Source organism: Leptonychotes weddellii, chromosome 1 (genome assembly GCF_054177405.1).
Source record: "Leptonychotes weddellii isolate Sample4059 chromosome 1, ASM5417740v2, whole genome shotgun sequence".
Lineage (NCBI taxonomy): Eukaryota > Metazoa > Chordata > Mammalia > Carnivora > Phocidae > Leptonychotes > Leptonychotes weddellii.
The window spans coordinates 154,902,922-154,923,528 of record NC_138369.1 but is presented as its reverse complement, the minus strand read 5'-3'; the positions used below and the strand labels follow the sequence as shown (position 1 = coordinate 154,923,528).

The following is a 20,607-nucleotide window of genomic DNA, read 5'->3' as shown; positions in this document are numbered from 1 at the left end:
TTCTTATGTGCTTCACTTTTGAGAGTCAGTACTGTGAACACATACATAAGGAATACATCTTTTTGAAGTACTGTACAGAAGGTGATAGGGTGATATTACTTATTTTCAAGAATATACCATTAACAAAATAAGTACTTGGAATTATTGATGCTATGTGTTATGCTTTTGAAAGAACATAAAGTATATGGTCATTTGATAAAATACATACATTTTCTGGTTAAGAAAAATTTTGTTTTTCTACTCCTTTATGTTCATTTCAATGTATTAAATATTAATCTTTCTTTGATCTGCCAACATATGCATGTCTAGGCATCCTCTTTGCTGATCGAAGTATTCCTATTTATTAAAAGAAAATACAGGAAATGTGCAGTTCCCAATCTTAACTATTTTTGAAGATTTTATTTATTTATTTATTTTAGAGAAAGCAAGAGGGGGAGAGTGGGAGAGAGAGAGAGAGAGCCAGGGAAGGGGCAGAGAGAGAATCTCAAGCAGATTCCCTGCTGAGCGGGGAGCCCGACATAGGGCCTGATCCCAGGACCCTGACATCACAACCTGAACCAAAATCAAGATCAAATGCTCAACCGACTGAGCTATCCAGGCACCCCTTAGATATTTTTAAAGCAATAAAAAAAGTTTTAAGGTTTTCCTGATTTGTCAATAAGGTTTAAAAAAGAATAATAGAAATAATAATTATGAGACTGATTTAGCTGTATAGTATGTTGAGTGGCTGAAACATTAGCGCTTTCTTCATATTTTAAACAGTTTGAAATTCTTTCATAGCTGCCGACAATTATATTACAGTTTCAGAGATCAATTGTAAAAGATGCTCTAGGGATGAGGAAATGAATGCCAAGCAAAAGAAGGGACTAAGACAAGGCCACAGAATGAACAGTAAGATTCAACACCAAGAAGTCAAGATTCAAGCCCAAGTTTGAAGCTCTTTTCTCAATTGAATCACAAGCCCCCACCCCCAAACCAAAGCCAGCAATACTTTAGGAAATTCTTCCATGACACCTGCTCCCTTCTTCCTCAAGCCCTACTTGTCTCCTTACACTTTTCCACTCAAGTTGAATTCACAACTCTCTAATTTTAGGCTCAATCCCTTTTCCTAGATAGGATGCATATGAGGGAGAGAGAAGAATGAAAGATTTCTGCAGCCCTTTGGGTTGATTTTTCATTAGCATAAATATAAGCAACCAGGACAACAGAGGACTCAGCAGCAGATGGCTGATAAGATCCCCTCTTGTTCAGTATATTCAGAAATGGAATTAATTTTTAATACCACATATTAGCTATCTTCTAATACATAGGTAGTCTCCTTGAAGTCCCTTCCAGTAAGCACAGATGCTGCTGATGGAATAAATGGAAGTCAGCCTGATCTAATAGAAAGTGTTTTTCCACCTTTTCCTGGGATAGCCATTTTAGTCTGAATTGTACTGGCAATATACTTATGAGACACTCAATAACTGTTAGCTCTACTGGGGTATGGCTGAGTGAATGGATCATGGCATAGTAGGGAAAGCACTGGACTGGAAGTCAGAGAAATTGAAATCAGGTTTTTTAGTTTTTTTGGAGCAGATGGTGGAGTAAAAACAAATCATTGACTGTTTTGGTTTCAGTTTATTCATTTGTCTAAACAAGCAAATCAATGAATCTGATGATTTCTAAGATACCGTTAGCTAGCTCTGTGTTTCTCAGACACTGTGAATGGTAAATACCACTCGTTATCTTCAACTATTCCAAGTAAAAAGAGAATAACTATATTTTTAATTTAATGACTTAAAGTATATTCTTCAATCTCCAAAGGCCAGTTACCCGACATTTTTATTCCATAGAATAAAATAGGTACAATGTAGAGAACCCTTAGTATGTTTCAGGTACTATATTAATTACTTAACAAATGCTATCTCATTTAATCCTTTATGAATTTGTTATTATTATCATGATTTTTTTAGATGATGGGACTCAGGCTTTGGGAATTTGAGTAACTTGACTGAGGCCCAGAAGCTGCTCCTGATTGGTAAGACATGACATCAGCTCATTTCTATATTGCTTCAGAGTCTGTGCTCATAATCACTGTACGTGAATGGAACATGGCAATACAGGATCATCAAGGGGAATCACTGGGTTAAGATGGAAGGGTGTAAATTGTTTTATTTCAGAGGTAATATATAGTTATATTCTTGATAGGCAAAATTAAAACAGCACATGGCAAATGTGAAATTTCCTCCTTACCTACCCTTTCATTCCCACTCTCCTCCCCAACAGCATAATTGCTCTCTATAGTGTAGTGTATGGAGACATGCTATTTTACTGACTGAAAGGAAACACAAGGAGGGGGGAGGGGCTCTGAGGTAATATAATGTGCTTAGTTACCCAGATGTGTTCATTTTGTGAAAACATATCAGGCCTTTATGACTTGTATACTTTTCTGTAGGCATGTGGTATTTCAGTTAAAAGCATGTCTGAGCTTCTTTCACAGTGTATAAGGAACAGGGGTGGGACTCCCCTTCATTGGCCAGGTCCTCTTCAGGGACCCAGAGGGGATCCTTCTGGATCAGCCTTTGGGGAAGAATTCCTCCATGCCCTCATCCACGCGGGCACTGAGCCCATTCTATATGCATGTAGTACTTCAGTTAAAGCATGTCAAGGAAAATACCGTGATACTGAACTGCTAGTTGTCCCAGAACCTCCCTTTTGGGAAATTATGGAAAAAACCTTGTAAAAATTGAGTTGCAAAAACAACTTTCTCTCTTTGTTCCTTGAGGATTAATGATTCTATATTGTAATTTCTGGAGTCCACTTTGGTTATACCATTTGTTGGGAGCCTCCTACATAATTGGCATGCTCTACTTAATGTATTTCTCCATGTGAGGCTGCCCACATTCTTAGAAGAACGCCTAACTCAAATTGTGCTTAATTTTTAATCCCAATTGAGCTCAAACCTCAAATTTTCACAGTTGGTCTTCGAAGGGGGAATACCTCTTCCCTATTTATCTGGTTTCCATGAGAAAGATGGACTTAAACTTAGTAACTGAGGCTCTGCCTGCAGGCATGAGGAAAGTCATTCAGTACTGCCTGTATCTGGAAGGGTAAACCTAATTCTCAGGTTTAGCCTTCAGAAATTCCCTTCATTTAAAGGCTATATTCTTCAATACCAATGTAATAAGTCTCTCATTTATCTTGTTCTTTTGCCTAAGCAATTGGTTTAGAACTTGTATAGGGAAGAGAAACATTATTTGCTGGACCTCCTTCTTCATAATTCCATCAGATTAGTGACGGGGGCCAAGTGACCTAGAAAGAAACTGAAGAGGGAAGTAAGGATGAGGTCATACATAGCCCAAAGGGGAATGTTAAAGATTTTGTCTTTAATGTAAAGTCCAGTAGGAAGTCACAGAAGGTTTTAACCAGACATGTGACAAGATAGGATTAGCAGTTTCCAAGGAACAGCCTGATTGGCATGTAGAGAATGCATCAGAGGGGTATGGAAACACACATAGGAAGACCAGGTAAGAAAGTCCTAACTAAAAATAATGGTTGCTCAAATGAAGGAAATTATGTGATGGTTAAAATCATGAAATACACGTTCCTTTCCTCTTATGGTCTGGCTGATCTGGGAATATATTTTAGAATATTTAGAGGAATGGAAGTATGGCATAGCCTTCAGGCAAATCTCCAGGAATAGTATAGTAGTAGTATTCTTTCTGTCTCACTATCTCTCTGTCTCTCTGTGTCTCTTCCCTCTCTCCCTCCCTCCCTCCCTCCCTCTCTCTCTCTCTCAGTTCCCCTCACATACATACAGACATAAATACATACATACATAAACACACATACTCACACACTTTTGGATAAGAAATAAAAGAGAGTTTGGATTATATTTCCTGGTAATAATTTTAAGTGCACAAATTCTGTATATACTTCAAAGTCAACTGATATCTCCTGTGTCATTTAAGCATTAATAAGGACCACATTACCTCTATTCTTCTGAGAGTGTCTGGGCTCACCCTATGTCACCTCTGGCCCAAATCCCTCTTGGTAACAAGTTATGTCTGTCCAGAGTCCTGCTGTGTTACAAGGTACCCTAACCACAACCGTCCCTGTATTACAAGGAACTCCTATACCACAAGGATTCCCCTGTCACAAGAAGCCGATGACCACAGAAGAAGAAAAACAAACAAAACAGAAGAAAAGGGGACCCCTAACCACAGAGGAAGCCAGTTTTCATAAAGGGATCCCTGACTGCTTATTCAAGCTGGGAATTAGGTCTATAAATGCCAACTAAAAGGAACCAAATGGCTTGTGGAGGTGAGGTACTGCTGGGTGCCCCTCTCATTTCTGCTCGCTGCATAAAGATTAGCAGTAAGGGGAGAATCTTCTCTTCCAACAGCACATATATCTGATTCAAAGGCCATATGATCTTCCATGGATATGTGCCTGATGAGATTTTGTGCAAAAGGCCAAGATTTTCCTAGCAAGGCAATTTGGGTTTACTCCAACACTCAGATGGGCAATTGATGCACTGAAGTTCTACATCATAGAACATAGGCACAGTGATTTTCGACTGGAAAAATTTCAAAGGGTAGCTTACTGATCTTCCATTGTGGCAATTAAAAGCAATTCTCAATAAGATATTTCTAAAGCATTTACTTTGAGCCATGTAAATTCCTGGGGATTTCTAATATTAACTATTTCCTAATCTAAAATTAGGAAAAGTTATAAATAATCTCATCTGATACTACAGTCTGAGTTCATAAAGGGTGAATTTGGTTTGGGGGTAGGTTTTTAAATAACAATAAAATAGGGGAAACCATTATATATTGAAGCTGCTCCTACTATAAAAGAGAGAGAGGAGAGAGGGGGAAAAAAAAAGACACCCAGTGCATCTATATAATGATTTTCTTCTCTAAGACAAGCATATGGCTCACTCTGAAGTGTTACCAAATTATTAAATTTCACATTAAAATGAAGGGAGTGTGAACTCTTCCCTGCTTTGCCTCTTCACAGTTATCTGTTGACCCATAGATGGTGCTCTGATCTTGATTCTGGTGGAGATTTAATGATGAGCAGATTACAGACTGTAGATCTTTATTGAGTTAAAGGGAGTTTGCCATGACTCATTCATTCATTCATTCTGCCAGTAATTATTAAGCACCCACCATGTGCTAGGACTGTATTAGGTTTCTTTTCACAGTGTAAAGATCACTGGAAAGGAAATAAAAGCTTCACTGTATTTCTTCTCGAGATGATAATATTTCAGTTTATATTGCTGTATAACAAATTCCTTTAAAGCTTAATGACTTACAATAACAACAATTTATTACTTCTCACCATTTGGTCTGTTGGTTGGGTGGTTCCTCTGCTGATTTCTTCCGGGCTCTCTCACTCAGAGTTGCATTCAGCCTGGGCTAGAAGGTCTGAGACGTCTAACTCACGTGTCTGGCTGTTGGTGCTGGCTGTCCCCCAGGGTGCCTGTGTTGGCTCCCCATAGACCAGACCTGCTCTCTTATTACATGGCAGCCTCAGAACAGGGCTCCGAGTGGGTGAAGCCAGAGCCATAAAGCCTATTAAGGCCTATGTAGTCTTGTAAGTTGCATTATGTCACTTTGCCACCTTCTATTGGTCAAAGCGAGTTCAAGACCAGCCTAGATTCAAGAGGTAGAGGAATAGACTAACTCTTGATAGAAGAATTAATAAATCACATTGCAAAGGGGCATGCTTCCTGGGATGGGAGGACTTTGTGGTCATATTTTTTGATCTACAAAAAAACAAGTCGGGAAAGGAATAATAGTAGAATAGAAATGCTTAGATCCTGTAGTCTCCTGGTAGAAACATGACTGGAGAGGCCTGGACTTGCAGTTTTTAAAAAGGAAAGTGGTATGTCTTTAAGACAAGCTGTCTATTGGGTTAATGAGGCCATTTCTTCCGTGGAGAGTAAAGGGTTATATGGATGTGGATCGTATATCACACATGCTGTGTGGATTTCTTTATTATTTATCTTTTCCATTATTTCTAGATACTTAGTTTTCTTCAGCAGTTGACTAACCTTGGGAGAGTGTGTTAACTCCTAATTGGTACTTCTCCAGAGGGTAGGACGGAGATAATGAAACGAGATAGAACGAAGTAGTTTAGTTGCCCTGGCAAGGCAGTGTGATGTAGTTTGGTATTTGATGACATTGTACGTGATCAGATAATTAACCTTTCAACAACAATATTCAGTAAGCACACAAATATATTGTAGAAGTTAGAGCTTCTTTGGGGGTTATCATTTATTAAATCCCTACTGTGTGTCCAGATTTTTACATATGTTATCTTTAAATGTTTTAACAATCATGAAAAGTATCGGTTTCTGTTTTACAAATGAGAAAACTGAGGCCTAGGGAAGATGGGTGAATTTCACATAGCCAAATATTAAGTACAGGACAGAATTTAGACTTCCGGGTACCTACTCCATATCCATTCTCCTCCTCTCTTTGTGCAATGGAACCTCAGTTTTGCTGGAGGTTGCAATATGCCCAGCCAAAACTACATTTCACAAGCTTCTTTGCATAGCCAATGGAAACTGGCTGATGAAGGGTAGCTGGAAGTTGTTTTGTAGGGCTTTTGGGAAAGCACCTTAAAAAGGAGGCCGATTTGGTTGATATGCACACTTCTGCCATTATCCCTTCCTGCTGCTTGGAACAGGACACGATGCCTAGAGGCCCGGCATCCATAATATAAACATAAGCACAAGCATCCAGACTATTAGGATGGTAGAGCAGAGACCTGGAAGAAGCATGGGCCCCTGAAGAAATTATGGACCTGCTTTATCAGCTCTTACATGAGACGAAAATAAAACTCCCATCTTGCTTAAGCCAGGGTTATTTCCTATACAGGCAGCTATACTCAATCCTAACAGTTAAAGACACCAAAACACACAGCCCACATTGCTTTATCTCAATTCTTTATTTAAAAACAAAATTTAGAAAATTAGTGTCATGAAAGTAATAAAATAATAATGCAGATGCAAGAATGTCTGCAATCACAAGCCTCTACTTCTGCAGAAAATTAGGAAGAACCTTATTTATGTTGAGCTCAGCCCTTGCAAACCGTATCTTCAAGGCTCGCTTCCTTATTCTCCAGTTTTAGTGACTCTTTGGCTTCCGAAGGAACCTGATCCTGCTTCTGTGTCTGAGAATGAGGGTCCCTTGACTTTGCTTGGAGTCTGTGGCACTATGACTTCTATAGTGATCTGACCTTTGTATCCCACATCCTAAAGCAATGCATCTTTAAATTTCAGCTGCATGAAAATCACAGGGCATATTGGTAAATTAAAAAAAAAAAAATCAGATTTTCAGATCTACCATAGAGATTTTGAATCAGTTGTTCTGTGGCAGGGCCCAGGAATTTGCATTTTTAGCAAATACCCCACACAGTTCTTAGGTATGTGATTCACAAGTTCCCTTTTGAGAAACCCTGCTGAACCTTCATCCTAACCAGTGCCTCACACTATTATCTGATCCAAACTTGCAATTTTTGGTGTGGAGGTGGGTGGGAGTGTATTTTGATGTCTTTAATAGTTAGAGATGGAGTGAAGATGTATATATAAGAAAAAAAAAACCTGGCTTAAACAAGATAGGGTTTATATTTTCCACTCACATAAGTCCTGCTATGGTATGAATATCAAAGATGATTTCTAAAATTTAGTAATCCAGGTCAGGGTAATATGGCTTTTTTTTTTTTTTTACTTATAGGAATTTTCTTTTAAGTATTAAATCTGTACTAATTGCCATGGCTGGCACAAATTGTACCAGATGGATAGGTAAGTCTCCTACTTTTGCAGAGTTCCAAGTTGCCTTTCTTGTTCTTAATTATTAAAGATTAATTTTATTTTGCAGAACATGCACAGAGAATTGCCAATACCTTTCCTCAAAGGACATAATTTAAACTTTAAAACATCAAAATTTTAATAAAAGTTTGAAATTGTTGCCAATGTTTTTACAGAAGCCACCAAATGATTTGAACTAATGGTGCATATTAAAGGCAACCATTGTGAGAAGGTAAAACCTAGGCCACCCCTGGAAAGAAAATATGTGTGTCTCTCCATAGTGGCCACATAGGCCCTCTTCTGCTTTCAGGGATGGGTTCCTGAAAAGTGCAATGGCATGGAATGTGAAAAATGAAAACAACCTCTATGCTTTAAGGCAGAGCTAGGCATTTTACAGAACCTGCAATTTTACCCGACTACTCAATCATATATGACTAGTATCTCATACATACTCTTACGCTCTTTAATTTATTCTTTTCCTTCAGCCAGGTTTAAGTTAAATTCATTTCTGTTGGGGCCCCTGGGTGGCTCAGTCGGTTAAGCGTCTGCCTTCAGCTCAGGTCATGATCTGGGAATCCCCGGAAGGAGCCCCACGGCAGGCTCCCTGCTCAGAGGGGCGTCTGCTTTTCCCTCTGCCCCCCCCCCCTCCGCTCATGTGCATTCTCTCTCTCTGTCTCTCTCTCAAATAAATAAATAAAATCTCTAAAAAAATTCATTTCTTTTGTAATCCTAGCACTGCTCCTGCTGCTATTACTACTTTTACTGCATCTCCAACTTTGCCTGCCACTCCTGAAATACTCCCTCGCTGTCAGGCCAGTATTCCAGGTATGCTGTGAATGTCATCTGTTTAATAACACGTCTCTCTGCTCCTGTGGAGATTGGTTGAAATCTAGGCCTGATGCCAGAACTGTCTTGAAATTTCTGTTCTCCGTCATTCTGTGGATTTTCTTTATTTTTCTCTCAGATTGGATCCTGTCCTCCTAGCTCTCCATTACTCCTTTCCTCAGTTCGTTCCTTGTTTTGGTGGAACACAACTTCTAGTAGCATCCTGAAAGAAGGTTTCATGACAGGTAAACTTTTGGAGGCCTTGCCTGTGTGACACCATCTTTATTATCATGGCATCTCTCTCAGTTGCCTGTTTGGCCGGGTGCAGAATTCGAGGCTGAGTGCTTCTCTGTAACTGCTCCCCTCTCTTCCAGCTGCCATTTTACTATTGAGAAGTCCAGTGCCACTCTAATTTTTGATCACTGTGGGAACTATGATTTTTTTTTTTTTGCTCTTAAAACATTTCAAATCTTTTTGTTGTCCCCGGTGATCTGAAACATCTTGGCGTGAGTCTATTTTATCTCTTATGTCAGTCCTTTGATAAAATTTTTCAATCTGTTGATTCATTTTTCACAGTTCTGTGAATTTGTCCTGAATTGTTTATTTGGCTATTATTTTTCCCCCTCTTTTCCCTATATTTTCCTTTCTGGAATACCTTTTGATATTAGATTCTATGGGTTGACTTTTTTTTTTTTTTTTTTTTTAATGTTTCCGTCCTATTTTCCATCCTTTTCCCCTTTTGCTATGCTTTCTGCCAGGTTTTCTCAATTTTTTTTTTCATATTTTCTCAATTGTATCTTCCAACTCTTACAATGTATATTTAATAACTGCTGTTACACTTTTACTTTCTAAGACCTATTTTTTTTTGGTTTTGTTTTCTGAATGGTTTCTTTTCTCCCTCTTCCCCCAGTAGTGTGGCGCAGGCAGTCAACTATCCAATATAGACTTGTATTCATCCCTTGAAATAAAGTTGCTGATAGGAAGTGACTGCTCAGTCAGGGACTGCATTTCTGATCTCCCCTTGCATCATGCTATTGGAAAGTGAACAACAATAGCATATATTCTTCTAAGACAAAGAGTTAGGAACGAAGTATGTTTCCTTTGCCATTTCTTTCATCATTTGTCACATGAGTAGATAGACCTCTAAGGACAAAAGGGATGGAGAAGTCACAAATGGGGAGGGAGCCAGGAGCCTGGAGTAATTATGTGGAACAGAGCCCTTCCCCTATATCATTACTAATTGGACTCTATATAAGTGAGAAATAAATATCTATGATGTTAAGCTATTGAGATGCCAAGGTGTTGTCTCTATTATAGCAGTTAGTATTACCTTAATTAAGGTTTCATTCTTTTTTTGATTGGTTGATGTAATAACTTTTTTTCCTCTGAGAAAATTAATGCTATTTTTAATTTTATTATTCTTTCTCCAGAGTAGTCTTGTTTTTCCTCAGGTTGCTTTTATGGGTGTTTGGTTTGACCACTTTCTGTCATTTGGATGCTTGCCTCAAATATCTTTATTGGCCATTCATATTTAAGAAGAGGGCAACAAAAAAATCCTCTTTGGAAACTGTGTGCTTGTGTGGGGGTGCATGGACTGTACACTTCAGAGTAGAGTAAATTGACTAGAATGTTTCTTTGGGAAATCCTTTAGGAGAGTATTTTCAAGGCTTTCTCTTGGACTTGCAAGATTGCCCAGAAAAGGTGCTTTTGACCTCCTGCCTGGAGGTGTAGTCTTTACACCTGGCATTCTGAGAGCTAGATTCAGGGGGAGATTGTGGGACCGGAGAATGCTGACATCTCAACATTCAGTTTGGGAACTTGCATTTAAGTCCCCTGTTTTTATTATGGTACCTCTTCCTAGAACTCTACTTGGTGGCCCTTTAGTAGAGACGACCTCAGTTTCACTCTCTGCAGAGTAACTTCGAGTTTGCCAGGGAGAGCAAGGAATGGCTTTCCAGCTTGACAAGTCTGGTGAGGGTCCAAGAGGTCTGTATGTTTTTCAGAAATGATTTTCAAATGATCCTGCAGTTTTTATCATCACTTTTACCCCTGGGTCTTCCAGAGGTACTTGGTCCACTAAATCTTGGATCTTTGGGGGATTCTGTAGCATATATTGGGTCGTTTCTCAGCTTTTCCTACTGCTGGCTTAGAATTCAGCTTTCTCAGATTTGCCAAGTAATTTACCACTCATCCAATTGCTTTCTAGCTTCCAAAATTGTGAGGTCTTTGTCTTCTTTCCAAAAACTCTTTGCCCATGCATCTTTATGCCTTTATTAAAAAAAAAATACAGTACATTGGGCTTTTAGAAGACAGCGAGGCTCTATAAATGCATTAATTCACCATGTTTATCTGGAAACTTAAAAAAAATTTAAATTAAAACCAATTCAATTTCATAATTTCCAAAATAGCAAGATGTCTAGAACTTTTCTTCCCCTTTCTTCTGAATTGCTCCGTGACTCTAGAAGATTACTCAGAGGGGCAGATCTTGCTTATAATTGCTTCACCAAGAGGAAATTGGAAAATTGGCTGATTCACTAGTGGGACTCATTTGTCTGCTTCCATTTGTTCTGTAGCTGGTGGACAGCGTTTCTCTCGTCAATTGGTTTGGCAGAGCTCACTGCTGTGCTTATGCTTTGTTGGTCCAGTTCCTTGCACAGGTTCTCTGATGGAGCTTAACCTCACTCCTTCAGCCAGGGGTGCTCTGTATTGTCTCTTACAGTTGCATCTTTCTGGTTCATAGTCACATGCTCAGCTATTGTTTCCAGAGTGTGGCCCGAATTGGCTAAAATGAACAGCCAACCTCAGCTACACATTGTGCCAGAATGAAGCCTCCCTGAATAAGCCTGGGTCACCAATTCAGATTCCTTTTCCCTAACAATAAGTGTTTCTTAGAGGACCCTAGAGTCTTTTTCTGCCAAAGTCCTTCTAGTGACTGTAAGTCTGGACACTGCCTGAGAACTTCCAGCCCCTCACAGGTAAAGCACAGATTTTTCTGATCAGCCACATTTGTATGAGATTTGAAGGTGAGAGAGAACCAGAAAGCCATTATGACTCCTCTTGGCAATCATGGTCAGATACGCAGGCTTCAGCTGATGTGAGGTCCGGGGCCTCTAATATTACCCTGTGACTGACTCACTTCAGTGCTAGAGGCAGCTCTGATCACTAGCAGCACTCGCAGGTACTGTACACTTTCAAGTCCTGAGAGGTAGTGAATGCTAGTGGCCGAATTTCCTGACCTCTCTATTCCTCTGGCGTGTCTGACAGTTTGGAAAGCACCTAACCTCTTGTATTAATCCTCTTTCTGCTTGAAATACTAGAATGACAAGATCATGACAGCTCTTGTACCCATCTTCTCCTGTTTCACATTTTTCTCAGGGTTTTAAGTGCCTCTTGTCTATACTGAGAGGAACATGGTAGCTATCAGATGGAAGCTCCTCTGGGGGTGTGGTTCGTGGGCTGGAAGTCAAACTCCACTGAACCAAGTGTGCTGCTCCACACAGACGTGTGAGGGAAATTCAGGAGTCAAATGTAAATTATCTGAGGACTGCCTTTACTTTCCAAAGGGGAATGGTTAGAGAAAAAATTAACCTCTTTGAGTAAATAACTAAATGAAAACTTTTCTATTTATCCAGAAATCAAACTCACACTGGTAGGCGATGTATAAATAGTATAGTATCCAGAGCTGTAATTCAATGGATCCCCGCCTATCTAATTTATTTTATTTATTTATTTATTTTTTTTTGCACTCATAATTGAAGCATTTTTATTTTATGTACAATGTGTTAGCATTAAAGTAGGTATCTTGGGTATCCGCAGTTAAGGTAGGTTATCCTGGATGACCAATTCAAGGAAGTTCACTTAATCCAACTTAATGAAGCCTATGTCCTTCGCGTACTGACGGAAACACGGCTGCACATATTGAGGCCGTGTTTCCTGATCAGACCGTGCCGGTTTGAGCAGACGCGGCAAGAACGAGAACCCTGGCCAGATTTCCTCAGATGGCTCCAGTACAGCTGCTGGTGACCCATCTTGCTCTCTCGGATGCCCCGCCTATCTAATTTAAATCTATTATTGTCCATGCTGTCATCCTATGGAAAAACTAGAAAACATTTATTGGCCTCTTTTCCCCTAAAGAACCTGAATTATTGGCCTTTTTTATGTTGTTATGGAAAAATCCTCTTTTACAATAAGTATACTAACAATTATCTTAGTGACTGAACCATTATTTTCAGTTCTGTTTATTTCTGTCTCACTGGAAGTGCAGATCAAAAATCTCTGAAAGAAGGTAATATATAATTCTAGGAGTATAACTGTGTCACATCAGATATCTTTAAAATACATATAAATTTTTAAATTCACTATGTACTGGAAGATATCCGTCAAGGTCAGATAATAGAACTTTTCAGAATCGTCTTTTCAAAGTAGTTTGACGTATAGAGTATTACTTATTTACAATTATTTTAATGGGACCTGTTTGTAGATTATAAAAGGATCCTCTGACCGACCACAATATATTCTGATCTCAAGTCACGAAAATGTTGTAGTATATAGGCCAGTTGTTGTTCGGTACTTGTGACACATTTTCGCATAGACATATCATTCATTGCTTTTATGTAATATTCATACCCTGCCTACTCCAGAAAATGATTGGAAGAAACATATGTAACTAAGTGTAATGTAAAATAAGAAAAGTTTAAAATTGAAAGGAGCAGAGAAATACACATCTCTTGGTACCCAAGATTTTTTTAAAAGGAGGCAGATTGGTATAAATAAAAGATAAATTAATATCACATAGATCCATGTCCTCATCTTTGTGCTTGTGTGAATTTGATCAAGCTTCTGAATCTCAGTATCCACATCTATTAAATGGATTTAAACTGTAACCTGGCCAGTGACTGTTACATGACAAAGCCTTAATGAAAGACTCCTTTTGATCTCCTTGGCATTTCCTCTAGCATCCCTGGCTCAGGATGAGCAAGGACAATTCTGAAAAGTTCTGCCTCCAGAGCAGCAACCTCTCTACTCCTGTTGTTGCTGGACCAGCTGGGCCAGCTTTAACCTCTGTGCTCGCGCTGAGATCCTCTGATGTGCCCACCTCCGTGCCACTCACAGAACCTGTTTGTGCTGCTGTCCGTCTCCTTTACCCCACTGACTTACTAATTTCTTTTCCACTAGCCAGGAAATCACCTTACCTTGCTATTTTCAACTCTAAAGCTTTTACATCCCAGGTGATGCTGACTTCTTCTAATATTGCACCTTTCTATTTCCCAGAAGACAGAACTTTCGGCAGGCCAGGTCAAGGGACGATGAAGCCTGGTCAGACCTTCCCCTGGAACTACTGGTTCTTCTAAAAATCTCTACCTGCTGCACCATCTGGACCATTCTCAACTTGATGCACTTTTCCCTGGTTTAAAGAGTTCTCTCCTGTCTAATACAATTTTACAGAAACTTCCAGGCTTTCATACAAGATCTCATTCCAATTGGAATGTACACCTTCTTTCCCCTGGATCATTGGACCTCAACCAAATGCAGGAATGCAGCCTTACATTCCTGTCAGTGTCTGCTAATGAGGTTGGGCTTTCCGGAGGACAAAGTAAACCACGAGGGGGCAGTGTTACCTAATCTTGCCCTGCTGCCTAGTACTCTTGGGGAATGCAGCCCCAAATCTTTTGTTGAATTCAAGTTTAGATAAATTGCGAAGCCTAAATAAGATATTATAATAGTTGCGACTACTGCTTTTTAAATGCCTTCTAAGTGCCAAGTATTTTATATATTATTTCATTTAATTCTCATGTAGCCCAGATAACATGTAGGTTTCTCTGCCCAGTGAGATTTAGAAGGCATTATTTCAGACGTTAGTAATTCCATGACTCTAATCCACAAATTCTGTCAATTTCTCTGTGTTAAATGCCCATGGTTCCCTTTGCCTATGGCTTCTGAAATTGTCCATGCTGCCTCTATTTGCCCCAATCGGTTTAGTTTTTCTATTAAGTTTCCATAGGACATCCATTCTGTTCACACTGAGTCTTTTAGGGTCTACACGAAGGGGTCAGTTTATTGTCTCCCCCCCACCCCCAGACTCTTTATTCCTTTCCCTCAAATCCCCAAAGGACCAGTCAAATGCCTCCTTCCTTATAATAAGTGAATGAATGTGTTCATTGCTTGAGGTTTTCTCTCATCCAAGTTACTTATTCTTAGACAATGGGAGAGGGAAATCTGAAAGTGAAATCTTGGTGACATAGTTTGTATGTGTGAACTCTTTGTCAATGGAATGTTTATAATTTAGGAACTTTGAGCATATGCAAAAAGGCTCTTCTACTAATCAGAATTTCATGGGGTTGTTCTTCAGCAGTTACATGTGGAGTGGGTTAATTATGAACCAGTGGCAAAAAAAGTTTAGCACACTGAGAAGATATCAGAAATATCTCAAATGAATATTAATGTTTTGAAATGTCCATGTAATTGAAATCAATTTAAATGTAAAAATAATTTGAAGAATGCTAATGCAGTGGCAGAGTCTCCCGCAGATAAATATGTCAAAACACATTAGAATTTCTTTGAGGCTATGGATGAAAACTGTATTGTGAGTGAGCTACAGGATAGGCGGATCTGACTTCATTTTTGCTCCGTTAAGCCTATTTCTTTTCGGTTTTCATATTTGCATCTTTAGTCAGAAGATTTTTGCTTTGGCCATGTGGATTTTTCTTGGAAATAACACCTCTGTTTTAATTTTAACTTTGTTTAAAGTTGACTGGCTTACCTAAATGTCCAGGTTTGGGTTTGGGACTCATAAACTTCAATTTTAAAGTGATTTATAATTTAAAAAAATATGTTATTGGGAAAAATATCACATGAGTCCACTTATATGAAGTATCTAAAATAATCAAACTTTTAGAAGTGGAGAGTAGCACGGGGTGGGGGTTGCCTGGGACGGAGGGGCCAGGGGAAGTGGGAAGTTGGATGTATGTAAAGTTTTGGTTTTGTGAAATGACTAAGTTCTAGAGATCCGCTGTCCAACATTGTGGCTATAGTTAACAATTCTGTACTGCACACTTTAAAAAATTGTTAAGAGGGTAGATTTCATGTTAAGTGTTCTTACCACAAAACAAAATAAAACCCCCAGAAAACAACAACAACAAAAGGAGCATGAGAAAATTTTCGAGATGATAGATACGTTTATTATCTTGACTGTGGTGATGGTTTGTGGGTGTTTATGTCCAAAGTCATCAATTTGTTTACATTAATTACATCTAGTCTTTTTTTACATACTAGTTATATCTCAATTTAAAGCTGTTTAAGAAAGAAATATGTATGGTGAGGAAAATATGCTGACACCCTTTTTTTTTTAAGTTGAGATATGGTTGATAGATAACATTATATTAGTTTCAGATGTGTCCATTGCCAAATGATCACTACAATGAATTTAATTAACGTTCATCACCACATTGTTACATTTTTTTCTTGTGATGAGAACTTTTTAAAAATTTATTTATTTATTCTTAAAGATTTTATTTATTTATTTGAGAGAGTGAGAGCGAGCGAGCACAAGCGGGGTGAGGGGCAGAGGGAGAAGCTGATTTCATGCTGAGCAGAGAGCCTGACACGGGATTCAATCCCAGGACCTGGGGATCATGACCTGAGCCGAAGGCAGACGCTTAACCAACTGAGACACCCAGGCACCCCTTTTTAAAAATTTATTGAGGTATAATTGACATAAAGTGCTGTATTAGTTTCAGATGTATAACATAGTGATTTGATATTTGTATACATTGTGAAATGGTCACCATAATAAGTCTAGTTACCATCTGCCATCCTGCAAAGTTAATGCAGTGTTACTGCCTATATTCCTCATTGCCTATATTCCTCATGCTGTGCGTTACATCCTCATGACTTATTTTGTACCTAGAAGTTTGTACTTAATCACCTTCACCCATTTTGCTGCCCCCTCCCAACAGCCCTTCCCTGTGGCAACTACCAATCTGTTCTCTTTATCTGTGTGTCTGGGTTTTATTTTGTTTCTTTTGTTTTTTAGATTCCACATATAAGTGAAATCATGCAGTATTTGTCTTTCTCTGACGTATTTCACTTAACTTAGTATCCTCAAGGTCCATGTGTGTTGTTGCAAATGGTAAGATTTCATTCTTGTTTATGACTGAGTGGCATTCCATTGTGTATATACATAATATCACATCTTCTTAGTCCATTCATCTGTCAGTAGACGCTTAGATTTCCACATCTTGGCTCTTGTAAATAACACTGCAGTGAACATAGGGGTACATAAATCTTTTTGAATTAGTGTTTTCGTTTTCTTCAGCTAGATACCCAGAAGTGGAATTACTAAATTTTATGGTAACTCTATTTTTAATTTTTTGAGGAACTTCTATACTCTTATCACAACAAGTGCACTCCTTAATCCCTATCACCTATTTTACCTATTCCCCACCCACTTCCCCTCTGTTGACAATCCGTTTGTTCTCAATAGGTCTATTTCTAAAAAAAAAAAAACAAAAAAACCACAAACAAACAAACAAACAAAAAAAGTCTGTTTCTTGGTTTGCTCCTTCTCTATTTTTTCCCCTTTGTTTTGTTTCTTAAATTGCACAAATGAGTGAAATCATATGGTATTTGTCTTTCTCTGACTGATTTAGTTCACTTAGCATAATACCCTCTAGTTCCATCCCTGTCATTGCAAATGGCAAGATTTCATTCTTTTTTTATGGCTGAGTAATATTCCATTGTGTATATATACCACATCTTCTTTATCTATTCGTCAGTGGATGGGCACTTGGTCTATCTCCATGATTTAGCTATTGTAGATAATGCTGCTTTAGACATCAGGGTGCCAATTAAGCCAACCATTAAAGAGATTTGCAAAAAATGTAAAAACAACAACAACATCAGGGTGCATGTATCCCTTTGATTTAGTATTTATGTATTCTTTGGGTAAATACCTACTTGTGCAACTGCTGGATCATAGGTTAGTTCTATATTTAACTTTTTGAGGACCAGTTTGCATTCCCACCAAAAGCACAAGACAGTTCTCCTTTCTCCACATCCTTGCCAACACCTCTTTTTTCTTGTGTTATTGATTTTAGCCATTCTGACAGATGTGAGGTGATATCTCATTGTAATTTTGATTTGTATTTCCCTGATGATCAGTAATGTTGAGCATCTTTTCATGTGTCTGTTGGCCATCTGTATGTCTTCTTTGGAAAAAAAAAATGTCTATTCATTTCTTCTGCCCATTTTTAATTGGATTATTCAGTTTTGGGGTGTTGAGTTGTGTAAATTCTTTATATATTTTGGATACTAACCCTGTATCAAATATGTCATTTGCAAATGTCTTCTCCCATTCCATAGGTTGCCTTTCAGTTTTGTTGATTGTTTCCTTTGCTGTGCAGAAGCTTTTTATTTCCATGAAGTCCCAATAGTTTATTTTTGGTTTTGTTTCCTTTGCCTCAGGAGACATATCTACAAAAAAGTTGCTATGACTGATGTCAAAGGAGTTATTGTGTGTGTTCTCTTCTAGGATTTTCATGGTTTCCTGTCTCACATTTGGGTCTTTCATCCATTTTGAATTTATTTTTGTGTGTGGTGTAAGAAAGTGGGCCAGTTTCATTCTCTTGCATGTGGCCATCTGGTTTTCCCAACATCATTTGTTGAAGAGACTGTCTTTCCCATTGTATATTCTTTCCTGCTTCATTAAAGATTAATTGGCCATGCAGTTGTAGTTTTACTCCTGGGTTTTCTATTCTGTTGTATTGATCTATGTGTTTATTTTTGTGCCAGTACCATACCTTTTGATCACTACAGCTTTGTAATATAACTTGAAGTCTGGAATTGTTATGCCTCCAGCTTTACTTTTCTTTTTTCTTTTGAGGTTGCTTTGGATATTCGTGGTCTTTTGTGGTTCCATACAAACTTTAGGATTGTTTGTTCTAGCTCTGTGGAAAATGCTATTGGTATTTTGATAGGGATTGCATTAAATGTGTACATTGCTTTGGGTAGTGTGGATATTTTAACAATATTTGTTCTTCCAGTCCATGAGTGTGGAATGTCTTTCCATTTCTTTCTGTCATCTGCAATTTCTTTGATCAGTGTTTTAGAGATTTCAGAGTATAGGTCTTTAACCTCTTTGGTTAGGTTTATTCCTAGGTGTGTGATTGTTTCTGGTGCAATTGTAAATGGGATTGATTCCTTAATTTCTCTTTCTGCTGCTTTATTATTGGTGTGTAGAGATGCAACTGATTTCTGTACGTTGATTTTGTATCCTGTGACTTCTGAATTCATGTATCAATTCTAGCAGTTTTTTGGTGGAGAATTTTGGGTTTTCTATATAGAGTACCACATCATCTGCAAATAGTGAAAGTTTGACTTCTTCCTTACCATTTTGGATGTCTTTTATTTCTTTTTGCTGTCTGATTGCTGTGACTAGGATTTCTATACTATGTTAAATAACAGTGATGAGAGTAGACATACCTGTCTTTTTCCTGGCTGTAGGGGAAAAGCTGTCAGTTTCTTCCCCTTTGAGGATGATATTAGCTGTGGGTTTCTTATATATGGCCTTTATTATGTTGCCTTATATTCCCTCTAAACCTACTTTGTTGAGGATTTTTATCATGAATAGATGTTGTACTTTGTCAAATGCTTTTTTTATGTCTATTGAAATGATCATGTTGTTCTTATCCTTTCTTTTATTAATATGGTGTATCATGTTGATTGATTTTTGAATATTGAAACATCCTTGCATCCTGGGAATAAATCCCACTTGATCGTGGTGAATGATTTTTAAATGTATTGTTGAATTCAGTTTCCTAGTATTTTATTGAGAATTTTTGGATCCATGTTCATCAGAGATATTAGCCTGTGATTCTCTTTTTTAGTGGAGTATTTGTCTGGTTTTGATAATTCTGGCCTCATAGAATGAATTTGGAAGTTTTTCTTCCTTTTCCATTTTTTGGAATAGTTTGAGAAGAATGGGTAGTAACTGTTGGGTAGAATTTGCTACTTCTACCTTGTGGAGCCATCTGGCCCTGGACTTTTGTTTATTGGGAGTTTTTTGATTACTGATTCAATTTCTTTGCAGGTTATCAGTGTGTTCAAATTTCTTCCTGTTTCAGTTTTGATAGTTTATATGTTTGTAGGAACTTAGCCATTTCTTCCAGTTGTCCAATTTGTTGGCATATAGTTTTTCATAATTGTTCTCATAATTGTTCATATTTCTGTGGCATTGGTTGTTATTTCTGCTCTCTCATTTGTGATTTTATTTATTTGGGTCCTTTCTCTTTTCTTTTTGTTAAGTCTGACTAGAGGTTTATCAATTTCATTAATATTTTCAAACAGTCAGCTCCTGGATTCATTGATCTATTCTATTGGCTTTTTAGTTTGTATTATTATTTTTCTTTTGCTCTAATTTATTATTATCTTCCTTCTGCTGGCTTTGGGCTTCATTTATTGTTCTTTTTCTTGCTACTTGAGGTATAAGGTTAGGTTGTATATTTGAGATTTTTTCTTGCTTCTTAAGGTAGGCCTCTTTACTGTATACTTCTCTCTTAGGGCCACTTTTGCTGAATCCCAAAGGTTTTTTGGACTGTTATGTTTTCATTTTCAATTGTTTCTATGTATTTTTTTAAATTTCTTCTTTGATTTACTAGTTGATCCATTCATTGTTTAGTAGCATGTTGTTTAACCTTTATGTATTTGTGGTCTTTCCAAATTTTTCTGGTGGTTGCCTTCTAGATTCATAGCATTGTGGTCAGAAAAGGTCCATGGTATGATTTCAACTTTTTTGTATTTGTTGAAGCCTGATTTGTGACCCAGTATGTGATCTGTTATGAAGAATGTTCCATGTGCACTTGAGAAGAATGTGCATTCTGCTATTTTAGGATGGAATGTTCTGAATATATCTGTTAAGTCCATCTGGTACAGTGTGCCATTCAAAGCCATTGTTTTCTTGTTTATTAACTGTTTAGATGATC

The 20,607-nt window shown here is 38.0% G+C and overlaps 1 long non-coding RNA gene and 1 pseudogene across 2 annotated transcripts in view; one reads left to right on the top strand and one right to left on the bottom strand.

The window, feature by feature from the left end:
* The window catches only part of LOC115945077 (uncharacterized), a 192,885-nt gene that overhangs the window by 43,674 nt on the left and 128,604 nt on the right, over nt 1–20,607 (top strand). For both annotated transcript variants that reach the window (XR_014138614.1, XR_014138618.1), the window contains exon 4: nt 1,956–2,020. This is a non-coding gene — a long non-coding RNA (uncharacterized LOC115945077). The remainder of the gene's footprint in view (nt 1–1,955; nt 2,021–20,607) is intronic.
* On the bottom strand, nt 12,376–12,674 carry LOC115945076 (small ribosomal subunit protein uS14 pseudogene; annotated as a pseudogene).